The sequence below is a fragment of the Desmodus rotundus genome, chromosome 7 (assembly GCF_022682495.2).
Source record: "Desmodus rotundus isolate HL8 chromosome 7, HLdesRot8A.1, whole genome shotgun sequence".
NCBI lineage: Eukaryota > Metazoa > Chordata > Mammalia > Chiroptera > Phyllostomidae > Desmodus > Desmodus rotundus.
In genome coordinates this window covers 79,302,545-79,319,979 of record NC_071393.1, presented here as the reverse complement: position 1 = coordinate 79,319,979, position 17,435 = coordinate 79,302,545, and positions in this window count along the sequence as shown.

Genomic DNA, 17,435 nt, shown 5'->3' with positions numbered 1-17,435 from the left:
GACTTGCAGTTCCTTTCCAAACTCAAACTATCCTTGGCTGTCACCATTTTCCACTGGCTGGTTTCTGCTCACCACCAAAGGCGCTTCCAAACCGGTTGTCTCATCCTCACATCTTGTGCATAATTACAGCACCTATTGTAGACTCTTTGTCTGACAATTACAACACTTAGGTTGTGCCAGAGTGTGCCTGTATTGATTTGAGAGTTCGTAAGACTTTTTCTTTTGAGAGTTAGTAAGACTTCCCCAGTTCTTTGTCATGTAAATCTAGATTACATCCTGAATATTTGAATATTATGTCATAACATTCTTGTTGTCACTTAGTTGCCAAGGAGAATGTCTTATTTTAGCTGGAAATCAATCCAGTTAGGTTAACCCACTAGTTCTCACCCATGTTCTGTAATTCTGTTTTCTGTTTGCCATATGATTTACATCTGTACTGTATGAACATCATTCAATAGTCCAGGATCTGGGTAGTCATGTTAATAACCTTCTCAACACCTTTGATATGCTGTTTAAGTCAAAAACATGCAAACAAAAACAAAGCACCCGTGAATGCTGTTGGGGATTCCAGGTGTTTTTATGTAGCATCATAGTGTCTCATTCCTGAGATCCCTCCTCTCTGTGATTTCCTGACACTTTCTAGCTTCCAGAGCCCCCTTTCTAGGTCTCATTGTCTTTTAGTTTCTTCACTCGTTCATACAATTTCTACTACTGTGTCTAACTCTAGGGCCAAGAAACAATAGTACATGTAGAGAAATAAAGCAGCCTGGCTGTCAGCACCACAGTTCCTGCAGTCACAGAAAACAAATATCCTCTCTCAGAGTTGGAGGCCCTTTGCCTAATGTGTTGCCATCATTTTGTTGCTGCATCTACCCTAGGAGGCTAATATAGAGTGGAAAAGCAAGAATAAAAAATGCAATGAAATATGTGAAAATTATTTTAACTCCAATAAAAGGAAACATTTTAAACACTCACAGAGAAGACATAATTTAGGAATAATGTTTAAATTAGAAATGATAAGAATAATATTTGTTTTTCTTTTATCACTTGCACCTTTAATTGAGCTCAAGAATCTGTGCCTTCTAAAAAATCGGGCAGACATTTATAAAAGGAAAATGTAAAATAAAGGAAAGGAACAAAAGAAGATACTTGATAAGAATACAATGCTGTAGCAAAAGACAAATTCCAAGACCAAATTAAAATTCATTTTGGAATGAATTAGAAAAGGAAATTATATCAATGCAAATCATATCAGTTAAATATTTGGCCTTAAAAAAAAATCAAGACTCAAGAAATAATGAGAGAAGATAACAGATAAGATACTAAAAGGGAACAAATATAAATATTTTGGTTCTTCAAAAGAAGAAAGTGATTGAATAACTAAACACAATCAACAATGACAGATTTATTTGAAGAAAATGTTATAAGCTGAATAGATATTTTTAAAAACCTATGCATACTGAGAAATATTAACACATTTTAATGTTAATTTCAGATAAAGTAGAATTTGAGAGAATACTACTTCATGATACAAATAAAGATCTTTTCTATGGACATCAAGTAAAATATCACAAAACAATTATCACACTATGACACACATATACAAACAGTGGCAGTAAAATGCAAAGAAAGAAAATTCTGATTTCAACCATCGATGGTATTAGATTTTTTCTCATCCTACATAGAGGTATCAAACTGGACACACTGTATAATTTTTTTCAGATATTGCATAGCAGAAAGATAAGGATTGATATACATAAGAGAAGGGAAAGCTAAAGTTGTTTTCATTACACCTTGCTTTCTGCCTGGAGGTGATTTCTAAGCCATGGAGCAGAGTGGTGGAGTCCAAAAAAATAATTTATCACATATAGTAAAAGAAACATGACATAGGCAAAGGAAGAAGGTGGAATTAAAGCCACACACACACACACACAAATTGAAATTTGTAGGACAAAGTTATTAGAAAGGAAAGAGCTCCTACAATCTGAACGGGGGGTCGCCCTCAGGTCCCGGCCAAAGCGTAAGCTGCACAATCGCAGGGCAAGACTGACTGTGTTCTAGCAAATGATGACTTCTAGAGACTTAAAGTGGAAGAAATAGGAGAGTACGCACTCACTGCTGGAGATGTATCAGAGCTTAAATCCTGCTAGAGAAGAAATAACTTTCCGAACAACTTTGGCATTCAGTTTAGGCTTCAGAAAGACCATGCATGGAGTAAGGACCGCATTGTAGATTAAGGCTATGGTGAAGAACAAAGGGCACAACAAAATAGTCCTCAAACCAGGCTTCACAAAATCAGTACGGTCCTCTATTAACAGAACAAAAGTCAGTATGCTTTCAGCAAGATAAGACAATCAAGAAGAAACTCTGCAATGAATTTGTCATACTGCCCAACATACAATCAAAATTTGAAAGATATGCAAATAAGGAAAAGTGACTCTTAATTAAGAAAAAGAAAGACAGTAAGAACAATCCCACAGATGACTCAAATATTAGAAATAAAAGGACTTTAAGTCACTCATTTGTAAGTTTAGCATATAGCAGAAAATTATGTACAGAATGTAAATAGATAAGTTTAGAAAGAAAAATGCAAGTTTTCAAATAAAGCAAGTAGAAATTCTAGAGCTAAAAAATTAAAACTTGAAATAAAAAATTTACTAAAAGCACTTAGAAGCAGACTGGCATAACAGAAAATAAATCAACATATCAGTAAACTCAAATTATACAAACTGAAACACATGAGAAAAAGAAATAAAAACTTAAAAATCATCCAAGACCTGCAGAGAAACAATTAATAGTACAATATATGTTTAATTAATATCTAGTAAAGAGACAAGAAAATAGAAAATAATGTGATAAAACTATGCAAAAATAATACACATTTTTTCATAACTGATGAAATATGTCAATCTACAGATTCCAGAAACAGCAAACTCCCAGCAACATAAAAATAAAAATGTCCAATAATGCCTAAGACAAAACTAAGTTTGAGACAAAATTAACAAATACTATCAATTCATAAACTCATGGCAAGAAAACAGATCTGCCACCATTTTCATCACATCAGGGGTTCAAAAATATTAGAAAGATTTATAAGTTTTATAGACTAAAAAAAGGAGAACTAAGATGGTCATGAATTGGCAAACAGTCTATTAAAGTGAGATTTTTAGAAATGGGGAGACTTTCCAGCTGGTCTTCAGGTACATTTGTCAATTACTATTGGCTACAAGAGGGCAAACAAATAGTTTGGGAACATTTCAAAAGAGAAAGGAATAATAATATAATACCAGGGGTGAAGGATTTGATTTTCTGTGGCTAGCCATGCCCTGGACCATGAGTGATCAGATATTTTTCCTGTAGTCAAACTGTCACTGTCATTATGGTTCTTATGTGGGGATGTCTGCCATGGCAGGCACTTTCTCAATGGAAAACTGGTGAAATCTGAAAAAAAGTCATGAGTTCAGTTAGCAGTAATTTGCCAACCTCAGTGTTGTCAAAGAGAACCGCCCTGCCTGGTTTCAGAAGCTGTAACCCCCATGGCTAAGGCTGAGTAAAAAGAGCTTGGGACCATAAACCACTGAGAGACAAAACTTATCCTCTCGGCAGAGGCACAGCCTCTGCCCCCTTTACTTCACCCTGCTTGGCCCCTGGAGGATGGCTGGATAGTCAATGATGAGTAAGATTCCTGAATGGAGGAACAACCTAAGACAGGCACAGTCACAAAGGGACCAGTCCTAAGGGAAGGACTTAGCGGACTGTAGAAAAGCAGTGATGGACCCTCACCCCTCAGCTTTGTCATAGCCTGAGTCCTCATTCTACCTCTAAAAATTCTCCTAATCTCCTGGTTGCCCAAATCCTCCACCTGATTCAGGCCTGAAACAATGTCAGAGGGTGGTGCAGGCCTGTGCAGGAATGGGTGGTTCCTGGGGGCGATCAGACCTAAGAAAGAATGCATAAAATCCTGTGAAACCCGCTTTGCTAAGAATGCCCTCAGTTTAAATGTTAAGGGTTCAAGCATAAAATGAGTTTGTTTCCCAAAGTTTTATGGCCCTTTGGCATGACTGTATCTATCTGACCCGGACACAGAATAAGCCCTTATAGTTCTTTGAATGTTATCTATTCCTTGATCACTCCTGCCTGACAATGACTGATGAGCTTTATGTATATGCACGCCCTGTATTCCTATGCAAACTAAACTCAATAAAAGCCCATTGAGAAAGAGGTTCAAGGCCTTTCTCCTCTGAAAGACTGGTCAGCCTTTCCTCCCCAAGCAGATCATGTCTTGGTAGAATTATTCTCATCCATGGCAGCCAGGGGAACTCTGCAGGATGGAGCCCTCCCCCCACCTCAGTTGGGTACATTGATGGGAGCAAGTGGGAGAAAGGGGTATGCAGGAACTCCATACTATCTCTGCAAATCTTTTGTAAATCTATAATTATTCCAAAATAAAAACTTTATTTACAAAAATGGCCTATTCTTGCTTCAGCCAAGGCACAAGAGGTATATCTAATTAGTAATTGCCTCCATCCACACTTTTCCTTATCTCACAAAAGAGTAAATCCAAGGCTTTAAATGTAAGGATTCTCTTAGGGAAGAGAATTGCATACCTTAACTCTTGAGGGGAAAGGATTGAAGACTGACAAAACTGTGTGAGGAGACACTGGCAAAGGCAATATGGGAGTGTTCCACTCGCCTCTCAGTGCAACCCACCAAACTAGCCCTAGAATTTTCTGCTCAAATTCTTCCATTTTGTACCCCCCCCAAAAAAAGAAGGAAGGATTTTTTTTTTGCTGGTTTTGTCAATCTACATGATAAAATACTAAGCAGAAGGAAATGGTCAGTAATGAAGATGAAAGGGGCAGAAGGAAAACAGAAAACCAGAAAGACTAGAAAGACTGATAGTAGAAGGAGTGGTTTTGTTGAGTGTTAGAAAAATGCAGCTGAAAAAGATTTGAAGTGTGAGAGGATACATAGAAGAGGAAAGGTATTTTGTAACAATGTCTTTTAGAAACTATATCTTTAAATCTCCCTAATGACCTAGAGCTCAGTGTTTTTTTTAAATATCCCCCAGTAATTCTAAAGTACAACCAAGACTGAGAATCACTGAATACTAGGTGGATGCAGAGGTGACAGCAAGGGATAATCCATTTCTGCTCACAAATTATTGATTGCTGTGTGTGCAGGAGGTTAGGAGTGGTCCTTGGACACCTTCTTATGAAGTAGCTGCTGTCTTGCAAAGATGAGAGAAGCAGGGCTAACAGTACATATTCCAGATTGCCTTTCCTCTGTAGCCATCTCTGTCTGCTCCCTCAGGAGTCCCACTTTCCCCCCACCAGGGTCATGCTCAGTAACACAGAGAAGGAGGGTGCTGCAATGGCAGGCAGCATGGAATTCAGGAATGTGAGGACTGACTAAATAAAGCTTTTCTTTTACCCAGCTGATGAAATAAATACTTAACAGGCGACTTCTCAAGATTGTAGCTAATACACAAAACAAGATTGAAGTATATTTCATAATTACATAGTGTTTATTTTATTACTTTAACATGGTCTGAAAATATCCAATAGCATTTTATGTGATCCTTTTGACTCTGTTTGTGGAGAAGCAATGAAACGGTGGATGTCCTGCTGACGGTCATCCAGGCCAGATGAGAAATATGTGTAAAGCTGAGAGCAGTTTCAAAGTGATGAGGGGGAGTATTCCCGCTCCTATACGCAAATAATGGAACTTGTGCGTCCTTTGTAACTACAGAGGAACCTGCCCATGTGTCTGTTTTTCACTACAGATTTCCCTTTTCATTCCTTTGAAACCTTTGGAAAGCTGAAATAGCATAAAGGGAAGACACAACTACCATTAATGTACATATAAAAACAAAGTGGAGCATTCCCTAATCCCCAAAATAACCTACTAAATCACACTGTGCTTAATTATGTCTGGTTTTACACTACGTATAACAGCATTATGAGCTCTTTCAGGCTCTTCTGATACCTTAGGACACATCTTGCTAATGGATGCGCAAAATAAATCAAGACAGACGCAGACGCTCACAGACACAGTCCAAAGCTACGGCAGCCTGATGCCCAGTGTAGCTCCCGGGGAAGGAGCCTGGAGGTGCCACCCTGGCTGCGTAGGTTTCTGCTGCCTCCACAACGGCTCATTGGAACACAAACACAATGCTTTTTTTGTTATTTGCCCTTTTTCATAAAAGTGAAAATCCTCTTCAGATATCTTTTGGTTGACAAAGCAGATACTCATACAGGGCTTTTGTAAACGTGAAGTGGTGAAATGCGACTTTCCAGAAGCAGGGGATGCCTTTACTTGTTTTCACTTAAAAGGTTGTTATCACTCTTGGAACAGAGCACATCCTCTCATTGTGCTCATTACCAGCCACGATAAATAGATTTGAGCTCAGAGACTCAGACACTCTAATTGCCACTCTGCACTTTTCTCAAGTAATAAAAAGAAAATATCAACTTTTATGGGCCCCCTTTGATATGGTCTATGTGCAGCACCGCCTCTGCAGTCCCCCAAAGACGTGCTCTCTGGAAAGGAAGTCTGGTCTGATGGTCTTCTTTGCCTTTAAAGAAAATCAATAGTCAAACTTAAAACAGTAATCTCATTTGAAATAAAACATAGTGGCCATTCCACATATAAAATAGATACACATGGGCATCAGTTTGTCTCCTTGGGTTATAAATGATGTAAGAAAGAAGTTACTGAAACAAGATGGAGAAAGGCCTAACTGTAACAGTTGAATGACTTTACCAGCCTGCTGTAGACATAACCAATGTCAGGGTTTGACTGTATTACATGGCATAAAGAGCGTACACCTTAATGTAAAGAAAATAGGAGTTTGGGTCTTGACTTCATCATTTACAAGTTGCGTGACATTGGTGTAATTACCTAACCTTTCTGTGCTCGTTTCTACAGGTCTAAAATAAGAATAACAGTATCTAGTGTACATTACTGTTATATTATTAAGGGACACCATGATTTTATTGCCTAACCTAACATACTGTAGGCACATAACAATACATAAGAGGTAAAAATTTTTGTTCTGCATCACTTTATTTCCTATATTATACAAGCAATGCCAAAGGCCTTGGGATTTGTGTGTGTTTGTGTGTCTTCAATGGCACAACTTAATTTTTTACAAGTTGTGAACTTTGAAAATGGGCTGAGTACAATAAATTCTTCCTCCATAGCCAACTTTTATATATACATTATACTTTATATACAAATTCATTAAAAGCTGTTGTCCACAGCTATTCGTCTGTCCTCCAAATCCAATAAGACTCATTTTTCAGAAAGTACCCTGGGTGCTGTTACTAGGAAAAAATAAGGACTAAAGGGTCAATAGAAGTGATTTCCATTTGAGCGAAGTGCTCAATAGTGTTCTCCCTGATTGAAAAGGAAAGGTCAGTCTGATGATTTCCATAGGACATTTCATAGGGACTATGATTTGTTATCCTGTACAGTAGACTTTAGAAGCTTAAAATGACAAAAAACATCACTTGAATTACTAGGCTTCATTCAATGTGTGATTATTATGCTTGGAATATGTTCTCAGTTGATCAATATCTGACATATCCAGCAATTTCTAGGAATATAATGCTGTGACTAAATGCTTCACTTTTGTGTATTAATAATCATTTATCAGAGTTGTGCAATAATAAAGTTAAAAGCAATGGGAATATTTGGTCCATAAAAGATAGTCATGAACCAATAAACGAGAACTGAGATAAGTGATGCACACTATAGTCTTTCTGATTGCTATTGTTTGAAGAAAAGGTCTTTTCAATTTACTTCTCTCTTAACTACAGCCCCTAAGGCAACAGCATGCTGAGGGAGGGACTAGGCTCTGCCGACTTGTATCTTGCATTTAGTTACCACTCCTTTATTATATTACTGTGTTTTAAAATTGGGATTGAATTAACTGTGTGAAGTGGACTTGGTACTAAATGAAAAGTATAATCTACTATTCATGCAATTATTAAAAACTTAAGTATGTCTACACTTGTTTGGTCTTGCATCTGGCCAGTCTTGCATCATCTGTGCAATTGACATTATGGGATGCTTCTTTTGAAAGGATAAATTTGTGTTAATGACATAACAAATAGGTCAAAGTTATCTCGATTTCCCTTTATATCTGATTGCAAATATATTACCTTGTTTGGTTACAATAACATAGCCCTAACAGTACATATTTATTGAGCCACTTACTTGTTCCTTGAAAATACAGGAACTGAACTAGATAGAAAGGAGTTCCACTGCTTTTAGAAAACCCTCAGGCTAATAGAAAATAATTACATAATGTCATATAATACATATATATCACAGTATTTATAATTATAATACATGCTATTTATGGTGTGTTTAATGTGCTATAGTACTCAATTTAATTATTTTTTTCTTTTGGTTTTTACCCTGACTCCTGAATCCTTGTTTCTCTAAAATCAACAGAATATTTTATAGCAAAAAAGGGCATCACTTCAAATTATGTTTCTAAAGGGCTCCAGGAGAGGAATGTTTTTTAGCATTTATACTACAGCTATGGATTAAGGGAAGCATTGGTCAAGTACTCCGTAGTAAATATTTGGAGTGAAATGGGCAATGCAACAAAGAAAAGCCACTGCTGTTTTATGACCATTTCTTTCTGCTTCTCTAAACTATAATTTAACTAATCTGCTATTATACTCAGTTCAGGGATGCTTAATAACTGACTCATTATCTTAAACCGACCCTCAGAATTCCTATATAATACTTTAGAGCAGTGATTTTCAAGCTTTTTTATGTCATGACACAAAATCTAATCACTAAAATTCTGCAGCACACCAAAAAATATATTTTCACCCATATGACAAAAATAAGCATAATTTTGATTCATCACCAAAGATTGCTATTTTGTTGGCTTTTGTCATTTTTTTTTTATTTGAAAGTCTAAGGGAAAAGAGGTCAGTGCTCCCAACTAAATAATCAAGTATTGCATGTTTTAAAAATTCTTGCAACACACCAGTTGAAAATCACTGCCTTAGAGGAACCAGAGTTATTTTCAAAATAGCTTGCATTTGTAAAACAAAGTCCTTTCTGTGTATCTAACTAGTCATTTGAAGTGCATATCAGGTCACTCTTCATCAAGTCTGCTACTCTATCTCCTTCATTAATAAAAACTGACATTTCAAATTTCAGCTGTTATGCACCTAAACAGATATGCATTATGCAAACAAAAGAGCAACTGCAGAAACCTCTGGGATCCATTCTTCCATGTGTGGTTTTCTAAAAACATTTTATTTTGACTTTATTTTACTTGGCTTCTCAGACATGATTATGCAGAAGTTTTTTTTTTTCATATCACCTTAAGAATATTAAAAGTAAGAAGGCAGTATTCATCTACAGATTTAAATTCTAGGGAAACATCTGTGGAGGCTGTGATCAGTAATGTGTGATCAGTGCTTGGCCTTTTGCCTTCCCTGTGGAATGGCATTAATTTGATATAGACTGGGGAGAGATCTGTTTGCAAAACTTCACACCACTCAGTGGAACTTCCTTCTTCTGCGATGTGACTTACTCTAAAGAGTTTCTTATTAATGACAGTAGGTTCATTTCATAAATAGCAAATAAAAAGTACGATAAAATAAATGAGAAAATGGCTGTAGAAATTAGTATCCAAGTTCAGAGGAAGAAGATATAAAAGTCCTATGTGGATTAGAAATGATTTAATATTCATTCATGTATTCAGTCACTACACAAATGTGAATTGCCTATAATGTGCCAGGAAACGAAGGAGTTAGGTGGGATATTCAAAGAAAAATACTTGCTTTGTGCATTAGAAAGGGGACTGCTCTAAGTATTCAGAAACCAATCAATGTGCTAAAGTCTACCAGGAGGAAAGAACCAGGAGCTTGGAGGCCTTAGGAGGAGCATGTAGTTTATAATTTTCCCGGGGGAGCCAGAGAACAAGCCCAGGAAGGAAATAAAATATTTGCAAAGGGGAGTAAGTGGTCAGAGAATGCAGTAATATAGATACAAGAGAAGACAGGGCATGTAAAAAAAAATAGAAACCATGCAGGATGATTAGAGCCATAGTATGAAACACACATATGATAAAGTTGGAACTCAAGTGATTTCAAGGCTTCATATTTCATGTTAGAATTTGCCTTAAGTCCCTGGAAACTGGTAAGAAGTTCTAAGCAGAGGTGGACTGTGATCAGATTAACACTTTAGAAAAATCACTTTGTACACTGTATGGGGAACTGACAATGGGGTGAGAGGAACTGGGTACTTAGTCAGGAGGGTATTACAGAAGTCTGGGCAAAGAGTAATGTGGAATGCAATTATGACAATGGCATCATGAATGCAATGGATGAATCAAGAGCTAAAGAATATAAAATGGTGGAGTGAAAATGGAGACAATTGCACTTGGATAACAATTAAAAAAGAATATAAGATGGTATAGAACTTGGCTTATGAAATGTACTGGACGAGATAGAAGAAAATGCCCATGCTTACATTTTGGCTAGGTAATGGGGTAGTTGGTGGAATGAGTCAATGAAATAGATAAAAAGAAAATGTAAAAATGAAGGGATACATTGTGTTTCTAGCATCAATAGAATAATCCAAAAGTGAAGTCTCGAGGCAATTAGATATTAGGGCCAAGGGCTCAGAGTGAGAACTGGGCTGGAAACCTACTTTTGAGAATCAGGAACATGGAAGAGAATATAAAATGTGTAGTGAAAAGGATGAAACTGTGGAGAACAATATGTTTTAAGAAGCAAGCCTTAGAAAAATGACTCATGATGGAAAATTAGAGGAATGTGGAATTCACAAAAGCCAAAGAAATAGCAGTAGAGAAAGTCAACTCTGCCCGATTCTAGTTAGAAGTTCTATAACATTGAGCCCAAAGCTGTCATTTTCGGTGTGAGTACTGTGAGAGCAGTTTAAGTGCAGAGATGTAAATGGCAGAAACCATAGACAGCACTTTGAATAATAGAGTCGATATACACCTTCAGGAATGGCTAACATATTTGAATATGAAATGTTCAACAGCCTAAGACTTGTGAGTAGCCTAAGCAATGCAGAGGCATTGACAGGGTGTGCTACAAGAGCAGTGAGTGTTCTTTGACTGGAACAGAATCCATGAAGGTAAAGAGAGATTCAAAGCCATCCATATTCCCATGCATGCAATTGCTTCTGCACTTGATTCCAAGCTTCAAAGAAACCATTCATTGGTAACCTTAGGAACTTCTTAGTGGGTATAATTTGAAACTGGCCAAGTATCTGGACAGCAGGGAGACACCAAAGGAAGGCAGAGTACTCCAGATTGATAGGTAGCAGGTTTAATGAGCAAGGGAAGGGACATATGAAGCTTGTCTTGGATGGTCACAAGAGGAGTAGATCTCCACATGCACCCACCAGAATCTTAAATTTTATATAATGGCTTTAACTGGGTTCATCACATGTACCATCTAAATGGTCTCAGTACCACATTCTGGTGCTAGTTCAGGGTGTGTTCTTGGGCAGCTTCTACTGTGGGGAAGGTTAAGTGGAGTGTACATTCCAAAGTGAGGAGTTTCCTATTTATTGCCTGGGTCAAGCTCGTGGGTCAAGCAGTGGCCACGCCCTCTCGATGACCTCCAACAGAAGTGCCTCTGATTGTCAAAGCCTAGGTCAGTCACATAACCACACAGAACGATGTCTGGGTAAGTGGGTGAGTTTTCTAGCTTCTCTCTCAGAAAGCAGGACTCATAATCTAGGCAATCTTCCCAAATATTCCAAGATGATGACCAAAAATATAAAAATATTCATTATAACCCCTATTATTTGAGACTACATTTGGAGTGCTATGAGCCAAATCAGAAGTAAAAACCAACTTAGAAACTATTCTTACAGAAGCTCAATTTAGTTTGGGATATGCTGAATCTGAAAGTTGAACTCAGGAAAAAATAGAGTCTCAAATATAAATTTCAGGAATATGGGGTACAGGATTAGGAGTCCTTTAGTAGAAAAGGATGATTAAAACTATGGACATGGGTGACATCAAGAAAGGAGAGAGTAGCCTTGGCTGGTGTGGCTCAGGGAATTGAGTACTGGCCTGCAAACCAAAGGGTCATTGGTTCAACTCCCAGTCAGGGCACATGCCTGGGTTGCAGGCCAGGTCTCCAGTAGGGGGCATGTGAGAGGCAACCACAAATTGATGTTTTTCTCCCTCTCTTTCTCTCTCCCTGCCCCTCTTTCTAAAAACAAATAAATATTTTTTTTTAAATAAGAGAGTAGAAAATGACAAGAAAAATATCTCAAGGTATTCCAATGCTTTTGCTTAAAGGATAAGGTGAAACAAAATAGGAATCAGGAAAATTATAGTGAGAAATATAGATAGGATAAATAGGTTCCAAACCAAAAGAGGACAGTGTTTTAGGATAGACAAATGCTTAAAGTTTGACTACTCTATACAGCAGTCAAAAGAATGAGGAGTTCATATGGTTCTCCAGAAGTTGTTGGTGACTTTAGAGAAAACATCCTGATTACAGCACTAAAGAGTAAGGACTTGGGTTATCAGGTCCTTCAAGCTGTAGACACAAACAGGATTAAATATCCATGGATTATATTTGAGGAAATATCTGTGAAAGATAATGGGGATGGAGCAAGTAAAAGCAAGTCTGACTCCAAGTGAAGGAGAAAAGGAAGCAAGGTAAGTAGATGCTCTCAGATGAATGTGCAACTTAATGAAAATTCAGAAACATCATCAGAGAGTCCTTGAGCTAAAATCAAAGGAATATTGTGTCTCCCAGGAAAGAGCCTGTCTTAGCATCCCTATTGCACTCCGTTATTGCCTGAAAGCAGCTCATAGGAAACTTGATCGCTGTGCCAGTGTGGCATTAGATTTCAGAGCATAGCAACTGGGGCCCTTGATCAGTTTTGCTGCATGTTCTTAGAGGCCTCTAAAGCAATTCTTATGAGCAGCACAGCAGCAGTAAATGAGGATACAGGGTGAAATTGGCACTACAGCACATCTAAAAGTAAAGCAAAGGGGAAAGATGAGAAGCTTGCTGAAGAAAGTTGAGCAGGCAAAGTATATTATGTGATACAAAATGATATGGTATCACATGTCTTATTCATTAGGATAACGAGGATGTGAAAATATTTATAGGTGTTTGCATATAGTCTATAGAGTGTAGTAATTGCAAACATAAGTGCTAGCAGATAATAAAATATAGTCCCATAATTGACAGGAGGGCACAATGACAAAGTTATAGATGGAGGGCTTAGTTTGGGCAAGTAAGAGAAATAGTTCAGCCTCAAAAAACAAAGTGAGAAAAATATAGAAGGGGAAATACTGAGAGGTCTTAAAAGAAGAAGAGAGAAAACAAGTTAACTTCTCTAAATTAAGAAGCAGGGTCATCTAGTAGAAGAAAAGTGAAGATGGGATCACGTTGCGGTGGGGCCCAGAGATTACAATTTGCTTTTACAATGTTGGGGGATCTACTCGGTACCAATGATCGGTTAATGAAGGAGTTTCTGTGAAGCCACATGACGTGGCCAGAAAATATTTTTCAAATGATGTGTGGCACTTCATCAAACAGTATACAATTCTCCAGTAGAGTTCAGCAGCCTGGGATTTGAAGGACAAAGAATAAAATTTTGAAGAAGCAAATAGTTGGAGAAGTTACAACGATCCCTGCAATGATATTGAACATAGGCATGAAATGATTCTAAATGTGAGAAGGCAAGTGAGAGGCAGCCAGAGGGGCGGACTCTCATCGCGTGAATTTTGGAAACTTCTATAAAATTAGAGGACTCTGACTATTCAAAATATACAACAAACAGAAGGTTCTGACTAAAAAATGCACCTTCCACTCCAGTGAGGCTCTCTGCTGCCTCCTTGACACAATGTTAGGCATAGGCAAAAACGTTGGAACTTCCATTAATTTTTAGAATTTTTTAAAATTTTACTGCAATTATTGGAATGACATCGGTTAATAAATTACATAGGTTTCGGGTGTACAGTTCCATAATGCATCATCTGTATGTTACATTGTGTGACCCCCGCCCAAAGTCAAGTCTCCTTCTGCCACCACTTATCCCCCTTTACCCTCTTCTACCTCTCTCCCCACCCCTTTCCCTCTGGTAATAACCTTATTGTTGCCTCTGTCTATGAGTTTTTTATTTGTTTGTTTGTTTATTTGTTGCTCAATCCCTTCACCTTTTTCACCCACCCCGACCCCCTCCTCTCTGACATCTGTCAGTCTGTTTTCTGTATCTATGAGTTTCCTTCTATTTTGTTTGTTTATTTATTTTGTTCACGAGATTCCATATGTAAGTGAAATCATATAGTAGTTGTCTTCCTCTGACTGGCTTATTTCACTCAGGATAATATTCTCCAAGTCCATTCATGCTAAAGTTAAGATCCCCTTCTTTTTTATGGCTGAGTAGTATTCACTTCTATAAATGTACCACAGATCTTTTATCCATTCACCTACTGATGGGCTGCTTCCAGACCAGACAACGTGAGAGACAAAGACAGACACCACACAATGAGAAAGGGAGCAGTCCCACAAGAGGACAATAAGCCTTGTAAACATGTAAGCACCCAACATAGGAGCACTTAAATATGTAAAGCAAATCTTAATGGACATAAAGGGAGAGATTGACAGTAAAAGTGTTGCAACTTTAAAACATTTTCTAGATTCCCTGTTAATCCCTCACCCTATTTTTTTATTTATAAATGTATTTTGCCTCATTACTATATCATTCTCTAACATTTTTCACTTTATGCATTCTGTTGGAAGTTATTTTAGTGAAATATCTACCAATTGTCCTCAGAAAGTTTCTGTAGCTACTGACATCCCTCAGAACATTAAGATAAGTGTTTTCCAGGAGGTCAAACTTCAAGCTTCCTCCTGTCCCCATTTCACTTAATCTCTGCCCACAATAAGGTCTAGAATCCATTATCCGAGTAGGTCACCTCTGGCAATAGTCAATGTTGTATTCAATTTTCTCCTGATCTGTTCAAATCGCCACTAAAGGATGTCATCAAAGATGGTTTGATGCAGAAGTTCCCTGATAAAAATCACTGCTACTAGTGAAAGTGATAATAATTATTATTGCTGAAATTTAGAGAGCATGGTTTATATGCCACGTTTTGTGCATTGCACTTAGAACTGGAAGAGCCAGAATTCACCCCCGGATATGTTGAATTTCATCACCTGCACTTCATGCTCCTGCCACCCGGAAGAGGACATCAAAAATAAACAGTGATGAGAATGCTGCCACACACCCTGCACTGGGAGAAAATCACTCAAGAAATACCATCTTTTGCATATCTATGCAAATCTGTTTTTTTGAAATATCATATCTTGGGGATTCTAATTAATTTTGATTTTTGAAAGGTAGAAACATGTTTAGGAAAGAAACAATTCTTATCATTCAAGTTAATGACCCTGGTAAAGAGAGGGCCCCCAGCTTCTGTGTTTTAGTTTCTTGGTCTCCCAACAAACCTGGGTTTTATTCTGTTGTAAAATCCTGTCTCAGCTCTTCTTGTCTAAACTGTCTTTATTTATTTGGAAATAGTACCATCTTAACTATCACACTTGTCTGAATTTCTATGAAAAAACCCTAGTGTATTCCTGCCTCTCCTCAAACATTTCCAATAGAGAACCCTGCATTGATGGCAACTGATACGTAGCACAATATGCTTAAACCAAGCATAGTTTTGTTGGTTTACTTGGCTGTTGACTTTTTAAGTCTTTTTGAGTCTCTGTACTCTATTTAAGCAATAAGGTTTGATAAAATGGTCATGAGGGTGACTCCTGGGGAACAACAGAGATTCACGAAGAAAAGAAAAACTGAAGTCAGGGAAGCTTTACCCCCCAAGGAGCACAACAATAACTTTCCCATACAGAATGGAGGGCTTCACAATATCATTACAGAATGGAATTCCCACTGACAAAGTGGCCAGTCAGAAAAGGGGCTTGGCGGGGTTCCAGTATGTGACCCTGATGCCCTGCTAGACCAAACGAAAGGTCTGTTTCTATCTGGATGCTCTATCTGAATTTCTATGCCACAATCTTTCAAACATTCCACCTAATGAAACAACTCTATATGATAAATTTTCTGCAGATACTGAAAATGATGCCTGTTTTCTTTCTGGCACTCACTAATGTTTTTAAAACGTTAATAACAGCATGAAAGAGAGAAAGGCCCAGCTGTGCTTTGTTTCCTTCTCAATCTTCTCCAATTCTATATGAAAATATCTCCTCGATGTCCAGGAACAATAGACTGACATCTACAGTCGGGACGAAATCAAGCAAGAAGATGGAAATAGAATTGTAAAAGAAAGGCAATATTGACCTTAAACTATTTTGTTAAAAACAAAACATTTTTCCCAGAAGTTTTCATTTAAACTACCTTATTGACAAAACTGGAAATACCTTCTTTAAAGCTATCCTTAGAACTCATGTTTAGCAGGCCTGTCACAAATCCTCTGTAATTTTGTGCAGCCCGCGCATCTCACAGCAGGGTCAGGCTCAGCAGGCCTGTCAATACAGTCCCAGCTTCGCCCGAGCCATAGCAAATTGATTTATAACTTTAAGTGTGGCCTTCAAATTTAGCTTTGAAAATAGAGATGTACAGAGATGCTTGACTCATGAATTAGTTAATAATCCTGTCTTTAGGTTTCAGCTTGTAATCCCTTTATGTGAACGTCAAAATAAAGAATAAAATAAGAAAAATAAGATAAAATCGAATATTTAGCTAAGAATAATGTAGTATGGTCATTTTCTAGAAAAAAAATATTTAGTAAATATTTAGTAATTTGGGAGGAATATTTTTGAAGAGCCAGGTAGGGGATACAAATTTTCTTTTAAGAAGGATAGCTTCAAAGTCATCTAAAGTTATTTAATTTTTAATAGGAGACTGGAGAAAGGATGGGAGAGGCTAAGGTTTAGCAACTGTCAATAAGCTGGTAAAATTGTGGCCCCATTTTTTCTTGATTTGATCTTTTTGGCGGTCTTCTACATATCAACCATGCCAAAAAGTGTTTTTCTGGTTTGTTTGTTTTTTTTAAGGACTTGGTAGCTGAGTCTGCTTAGGGAAAGGAGGGAGGTAGGTAAAAGGAAAAAAAAAAAAGAGGACTTCTGTTTTAATTTGACTCTCTGCTGAACCTACTTTGAATTCAGAAACTCAGTAACTTAAAGCAGCATTATAACTAGTTCGTTTGATATTCTTTGTTCTTATGTGGGATAGTGATTCATTCATTAAAAATACTATCTATTTCTACCAAAGCACTCCTGTGGATTTGGTAGCAAGTGTGAAGACCAATGAGAAATAGAGACAAAGTTTTTACCTCATAGGAATTTATAGTAGAATAGAGAAGTAAAGGAATAAACAAATACATAGTAGTACATGGTAGTAAGTAAAAAATGCCATCAAAGTTTGCC